Source organism: Hyla sarda, chromosome 3 (assembly GCF_029499605.1).
Source record: "Hyla sarda isolate aHylSar1 chromosome 3, aHylSar1.hap1, whole genome shotgun sequence".
NCBI classification, from domain to species: domain Eukaryota; kingdom Metazoa; phylum Chordata; class Amphibia; order Anura; family Hylidae; genus Hyla; species Hyla sarda.
The window spans coordinates 42,264,907-42,273,177 of NC_079191.1; positions in this window are offsets into that span (position 1 = coordinate 42,264,907).

An 8,271-nucleotide genomic window follows, 5' to 3' on the forward strand; every position below is an offset into this window, starting at 1 on the left:
TACCTACAGAAGAAGAAGCCATAGATCTGCTCCAAAGGACACAAGGCATGCTCTCTGAGGCTAACCTCAGACTACACAAGATTGCCTCAAATAGTGTTGCCGTTATGAAAGCCTTTCAACCTGACGATCATGCCACAGGGTTTAAAGACCTAAACCTGGCCACCTGAACAGAGAAGTCTTGGCCTACGATGAGACTTATCAAAGGACACCTTTAGCTTTCAAGTCAGCTCTGCAGACAAGCCATTTACCAAGTGTGGTGTTCTGCCAGTAGTGAACAGCCTATATAATCCAATGGGATTTGTGGCTCCCCTCACCATACAAGACAAATCCTTGCTTAGACAGTTCTCAGAGACTATTAAAGATTGGGACGCTCCACTGCCAACAGACAAGCTTGCCAAGTGGGAGTCCTGGAAACAATCTCTACGTGCCTTAGATGGAATCCGTGTACCCTACTGCTACACTTCAGCTTCCCTTGCTACAAGTCAGAGAAAAGAGCTTCACATCTTCTCATCTACTAAGGCCATAGCAGCTGTTGCCTACCTCAAGGTAAGAGACTCTTCTAATCAAACCCACATAGGGTTTCTGTTTGGGAAAGCAAAATTAGCACCTAAAACAGACCACACAATCCCTAGGCTTGAACTTTGTGGGACTGTTCTAGCTGTAGAGATTGCAGATTTCATACTACGTGAGCTGGACATTCTGATAGATGAAACCAAATTCTGTACAGACAGCAGTGTTGTTCTGGGCTACATATACAACCAGACTAAATGTTTCTATGTGTATTTCAGCAACTGTGTTGAAATAATCAGGAAATCATCTAAACCTGAACAATGGCATTATGTCCCATCTGAAATGAATCCTGCAGATCATGCCACCAGGCCAGTGTCTGCAAGTGTTTTCGCTAATTCTGCTTGGATAACAGGTCCTGAATTCCTGCTGGATCAGCCAGAAGAAGCCACAGCTGATATCTTCAGTATTCTAGAACCTGACAAAGATCCAGGGATTCATCCGGAAGTTAAAACTCTCATTACCCAAACTAAACAAAGACTCATCTTGGCTTGTCAGCGTTTTGAACGATTTTCTAAGTGGATAAGGCTTGTACACACCATCACAACGTTAGTCCACATTGCACGCTGCTTTCACATGAAGCCCACCGATGTTCAATGTCAAGGTTGGCACATGTGTCGAAAGCTTCTTTCTGCAAAGGACATTGCTGAAGGTGAAATGGTCTTGTACAGCAAGAAGTCTTTGGCTCAGACATTAAATGTATCTGTGACAAGAGGGACATTCCGAAAAACAGTCCAATTGCTAACCTGAACCCATTCATTGACAAGCATGGCCTGTTAAGAGTTGGTGAACGTTTAAACAAGGCCAAGTTAGGAGAGAAAGAACAGAATCCTCTCCTTATACCTGCTTGCCATCACATTACCACTCTGCTCATACGGCACTACCACGAAGGGGTTAAGCCACAAGGTAGACACTTCACGGATGGTGCCATAAGAGCTGCAGGTCTTTGGATTATAGGAGCAAAAAAGAGAAATCACAGCTACAAAGCACAGCTGTGTTCACTGACGTAAACTAAGAGGTAACATTAGCAACAGCAAATGTCAGATCTGCCAGCTGACAGGTTAAGTACTGACCCACCCTTCACTCATGTTGGTTTGGATGTCTTTGGACCATGGATGGTAACTGCCCGCAGGACTCGAGGTGGCCAAGCCAATAGAAAATGATGGGCAGTGCTGTTTACTTGCATGAGTGTGTGAGCAGTACACATTGAAGTAATAGAATCAATGGATGCTTCAAGCTTCATCAATGTTGTAAGACACTTTATTGCCATCAGAGGACCAGTCAAGTCAAGGTCTGACTAATTTTGTTGGAGCCTGTCAAGAGTTACAGCTCAACTCTAGGCCAATCCAAGATCTCTTAGCTGACAAAGACTTTACATGGATATTCAATCCTCCTCATTCTTCCCATAAGGGCGGCTCATGGGAGAGAAAAATACTGGACTCTATGCTTATGGACTCAAATTCCAATAGACTTACCCACAAGGTTTTAACCACCTTCATGGCAAAGGCATCTGCTATAATTAATTCCAGGCAACTTGTTCCAGTGTCTGAAGATCCAGAGAACCGATCTATCCTTACCCCAGCTACTCTGCTTACCCAGAAGCTTGGGTCCATTCCTGTTCCACCTGGAAACTTTAAATCAGGAAATCTGTGCTATTACCAGTGGAAGTAAGTACAACACCTCGCCAACTGCTTCTGGAATCGTTGAAAGATGGAGCATCTTTCTATACTGCAAGGATGCAGGAAATGGCAACGCCTGAACCCTAACATAATAATTAGAGATCTTGTTCTGCTCAAGGATCAACAAGCCGAAAGAATTGAGTGGCCTATGGGATTTATTGTAAAGAGTGTTCCTAGCAAAATCTTAACTGTGCTCCACTGTGCCCCTCCCCCTCCTCCTCCAATTCAGACCCCACAGGGCAATAGGCGCCACGTCTTAAATGCCCTGACCAGCCATCATTTCCAACATGTGTTATAGGAAATAAAGCAGTGGAATGACGTCGTTCATCCCATAATCCTAGCGACTGACCAATAATGTGGCTTCCTCAAAGGTCCTGAGCAAACGGCAGGTGTCATGTATGAGCTGCCACTGGTTCACACTGAAGTTACACAAGGGAGTCCCCCTATCCGCTTGGTCATTAATAAATCGGTGATGTCTTTTCTCTGTTCTAATAGTCGGTCCAACATATGGAGAGTGGAAATCCAACGTGTGCCAACGTCGCAATTCAGACTATGTTGTGGGATACCGTTCTGACGCTGCAACTCAAGGAGGGTGTGCTTTGCGATGTACGAGTGGCTGAAGTGCATGCAAAGTTTCCTTCCCATTGTTAGGATGTCTTGCACTTCTGGAGCTGCTTGACAACCAGATTGAATACGTGTGCCATGCAGTGCACATGGCCCAGCCTTCCTTGTAGCATCGCAGACAAGATGTTATTCTTCTCGTTATCAGTCACCATGGAGTAAACCATGCTCTGATTTCTTAATGAATGACTTTTAGCAGTTCCTTCCCTGTGTGACTCTGTTCGCCAAGGCAAACCATGTGAAAAACAGCGTGACACCGCCGTGCCCTTCACACATGGTATGCTGGAGGGCCACTGAGACTTATCCAGGCAGTAGAGGCTGAGGACACAGTGGAGGATGAGGAGGCAGAGTCGCACACTGTTGCAAATATTCACATTCGTTGCGAATTAAATTTTTACTGAAATTCGTAACAAATTCAGATTTGTCAGATTCGATTCGCTCATCCCTAGAGATAATGTATACAGGTCCTCCATCAGGGGGGTACAACCAGTACTCCAGTAAGACGCCCTGGCTCCGAGGAGGCCCAGACCACTTGCTGCGCCCCCCTGCAGCAGCCCCAGCACAGAAGCAGAAGACTGCTGTTAAAACAGCAGCCTCCTGTTTCCACTGGCAGCTGCGACCTAATACTTACTGCATTATGCCTTTGGGGAGGGTATTTTGCAGACGTCTGGCGGCTGCTACTGGGGGTTCGCAGGCCACACCATTTTGTGCTCCTGTCGGCTGAGTTGTGGGAAGACTTGGGGGTCTGGAGGGACTTCTTGGGGAGGTTTAACGGGCGCTCGTGGTGTTTGAGCACCCGATCTCTAGTGGAGACTTGGAGCTGTACACCGATGCTGTCGGGGGCTGTGGTTTTAGGGTATACTTTCGGGGGCAATGGTGTGCGGGGGCATGGCCTGAGGAGTGGAAGGCAGCTGGGTTGGTTGGGAATTTGGCGCTCCTTGAATTGTCCCCCATAGTAATTGCGATTGAGGTCTAAGGGGCGTAGTTTGGGAATCGGCGGGTGTGTTTTCAATGCAATAATCTGGGAGTGGTGCAGGCCATTAATGCACAGACAGCTAGCTCACCACCTGTGGTCACATTGTTGCGCAGGCTGGTGTTGCGGGGGTTGGAGCTGAACGCGGATTTTGTGGCGCAGCATGTGCCGGGGATCCAGAACTCTATAAGTGATGCTATCTCACATTTCCAGTGGGACAGGTTTCGAGAATTGGGCCCAGAAGCAGAGGATCGAGGGCTCCCTTGTCCAGAGTGGATGTGGTGGCTGGTGTGACCTTGGCGATAAGTTTAGTGCAGCGGTCCGTGAGTGGGGCTACTTGGACAGCGTATAGTCGTTGGTGGGCAGATTGGGAGGCTATGTTGGGTCAGTTGTCAGGTGTTAGGGAGGAAAGGGACTGGGAGGCGGCAGTGTTATACTATGTGGGGAGGGCGTTTGGCGAGGGTGTCTCTCCCTCGGGCATTGGCATTCGGATAGTGGTTCTTGCTTTTTGGTTTAAATTTCAGGGTTTGGGTGATGTTACAAAATCCTTTTTGGTTAGGTAGACTTTGCGGGGTTTTCGTAAAGGGGCGGTGTCCTTTCCTCTGCATGAACGGCTGGGGGCGTGTTGGGATTGGTGTGTTTTTCGAGGTATGAGGTGAAGTTGTTTCAGCTGGCTTTTGCGTTGGCGTTTTTTGGGGCTTTTCAGGTCTCGGAATTGGTGGTGCCTAGTTGCACGGTGTCGGGAGGTTTGCTATGGGCTGATGTGCGATTGGGGTGTTGGAATGTTGGGTGCGCAGATCTAAGACGGACCAGATGAGCTAGGGGTGCTGGTGTGGCTGGCGGAACATGGGGTCTCTGATATGTGGATGGGAGTTTCCTTTCCTGTTTCCAGTTTGTGGGGGTTTTTAGGAGATGCTTGCGGGAGGTTGGTTGTGAGGAGAGTTCCTTTAGCTCACATTCCTTCCGTATTGGGGTGGCTACGGAAGCGTCACGGTGGGGCATGACTCCGGAGGCCATTAGACGTATTGGGCGGTGGGAGTTGGAACGTTTTAGGCTGTATGTTCGTCCACAATTGTTGTAAATTATTGTGTTGCTATTTTTCAGTTTTTCCCTTTTTGTTACAGGTGCGGGTTCGTGCTTGATCTGGATTGTAGGGAATTCCTATGTGGTTGAGGGGTTCGAGCTGCTGTGCGGCCGGGTGGTCGGCAGTTGGGGTTTTTCCGGGCTGAAGCACAGGTGAGGTGGCTGGGAAAAGGGGTATGTTATGGGTGGGGCTACTGCCTCACATCCACTCTTTTGTCCGTTTATACAGGGCCCCAGATGTTATTGTGCTTCATGTAGGGGGTAATGACCTGGGGTTGCGTAGGTCCACGGATATTATGAGGGACGCGAAGCTAGACATGTTAAGGCTGTGGTCTACTTTCCCAGGCATCATTTTGATATGGTCAGACATTGTGGCCAGGCACAAGTGGCGACACACTCGGTCTGTGGCGTCCGTTAATCGGGCGCGGGCAAAGGTGAACCGGCTTGTCGGCAAGTTTGGTGAACCGGGGTGTCGGCAAGACTAGGAATAGGGGGTTGGTGGTTAGGCACCAGGAGTTGGAAGGGGGGTTACCGGAGTTCATGGATCCTGACGGGGTTCATCTGAATGCCATGGGTATGGATCTGTGGACTCTGGCAATTCAGGAGGCTGTGGACAGGGCAGTGGCTTTGTGGCAGAGCGGCGGGGTATAAGGCACACCCGCCGTCTGTGGTGGGAGTAGGGGGAAGGCTTGGAGGCACATTTGGAGACTTATGCAGGACGAAGTGATTGGTTGGCTGGGTAACGGCACCCAGCTTGGTGATTTCCTTGCGGGCATGGGGCCCCAAGGAGGGGTAGGGACTCCGAAAATGGTGCCAGGGGTAAAGTAGGAGGTCCCTTTCAGGTAGATTGAGGATGGAGAGAGTGTGCGAGGTGCCTCCAGGTTTTTCCCCTAGTTCTGGGTTAAGGATAGGTTATACCTGTTATACTGTTCTGTTATGTATGATGTTCATACGGTTATTTATTGTTAAAACTTGTTAATGTTTAATAAAAGTTGGTCTGCTGTGGCCGTTTTACACCAACAATGTCTCAGAGTATTATTGGGGATTGAATGGTAGAAGGGGGGTGTAAGGGTCAGCAGCATCTACACAAACCCTGAGTCATGTATATAATGTGAGGGGTGGACTATCTTATAGGCGATACTGTATATATATATATATATATATATATATATATATATATATATATATATATTGTGAGGGGTGGCCTCACTTATGGGATATATGTGAGGGGTGGACTCACTTATAGGAGATACTGTATATATAATGTGAGGGGTGGACTTACTTATGGGAGAAACTGTATATATAATTAGAGGTAGACAGTATTATGCACAGAAAATAGTCAGCCTTTTTAACATACCCTCTAGTTGGGGGGGGAGGGGCAGGTCCAGAATTTGCCCTGGGGCCCATGGAACTCTTTATGCCGCTGCTGGAGCCATGAATGCAGTATCAAATGGGGGAGATTTATCAAAACCTGCTTCTTTCATTTTGCAGAGCCCTTTTTTGGAAATGAAAGAAGCCATCTGATTGGTTGCTATGGGACTTATCTTCTGGACAGGTTTTGATATACAGTGAAATTTCCCTTAGTGGACACCTCCCAATAGTGGACAATTTTTTATTCACAGGCGGAGTCCCATAGGACATAATGTCCCTCCGAATAGGGGACATTCCCAATAATGGTCATGGACACACCCAATAGGGGGCAATAGGGGATAAAACACTTCCAATAGAGGACAAAACACACTCAATAGGGGACAAAACACACCCAATAGGGGACAACTAGGCTTATGTGCCACCCTACCTTGTACACAGGTCTGCCGTCAGGGGGTACATATGTTTTATTACTAATAAATTCCTTCCATTCTGTTTGAAATCTGGATCTATACTATTGTGGAGAAGAGCCTATTTAGAAGTCCTTTTTTTTTAGCGGTGTTCCTGCACGTCCACCTATTGTTGCAATTATCAGACCGGTCTAGACCATTGGAAGCCGGATTTTACTTTTACTGCTCCTTTACCCCCCAGCAGTCTTCACAATGTGCGCACCTATTTTGTGTTTATTTTCTGTTATTTGTACTTAGCAACTTATTACCTGACTTATTTTGTTTCATAGTCAAATAGTTACCGTAATTATGGGCGTATAACACGCACTTTTTAGGCAAACATTTTTAGCCTAAAGTCTACCTGCGTGTTATACGCCGATAAGCCGCTGCAGTTCAATGATTTAAAGCGGGCGCTTTAAATCAATGAAGTACAGCAGCTTTGCAGGTGCAGAGACCTGCCGTCACTGCCGGCTTCTCTGCCCCTGCCTGTCCTGGGGTCTAGAGCCCTGCTGCCGGCCCTTCTCTCCCCCTGGCTATCGGTGCCGCTGCCCGTTCTCTTCCCCTGACTATCGGTGCCCGCACCCCAGTGCCGGCGCCGATAGCCAGGGGGAGAGAAGTGGCGCCGGCAATGGGGCAGCGGCGCCGATAGCCAGGGGGGAGAGAAGGGGCAGCGGCGGTGCTGCCCCGTTGCCTCCCCATCCCCGGTAGTATAATTACCTGTTGCCGGGGTCGGGTCCGCGCTGCTTCAGGCCTCCGGTGTGCGTCCCCTGCGTCGTTGCTATGTACTGCACGGGCGGCGCATGACGTTAGTGCGCCGCGCCTTGCAGTGCATAGCAACGACGCAGGGGACGCACACCGGAGGCCTGAAGCAGCGCGGACCCGACCCCGGCAACAGGTAATTATACAACCGGGGATGGGGGAGGCAACGGCGCAGCGGCGCCGGCAATGGGTGCCGCTGCCCCTTCTCTCCCCCTGGCTATCGGCGCCGGCAATGGGGCACCGATAGTCAGGGGGAGAGAACGGGCAGCGGCACCGATAGCCCGCGGGAGAGAAGTGGCGGCAGCAGGGCTCTAGACCCCAGGAAAGACCGGGGGAGAGAAGCGGGCAGCGACTGCCTCTCTCCCCCTGCCTTTCCTGGGGGTGTATCGGGGTATACACATGCACACACACGCACCTTCATTTTAGCAAGGATATTTGGGTAAAAAACTTTTTTTATCCAAATATCCTTGGTAAAATTAGGGTGCGTGTTGTAGGTCGGTGGGTGGTATACCCCAATAAATACTGTATTTGTTTTTGGATTAGTTTCTCCTCATGTTTTGCACATTAATCTATTATTTCTCATTGGAGTTCACCATATGCTATACTTGGTGGGGTATTGAAGTATATGAATGCAGTATACCAGGAGGTTATATGAATAGTGAGTCCATATGAATACAGCGCCGTTTTGGGATTATATGTCTTCACTGAACAAGTAGCAGAACCACTATAAGGCAGTATACAATAGTACTTGAAAGTTTTTAAAACCTTTAGA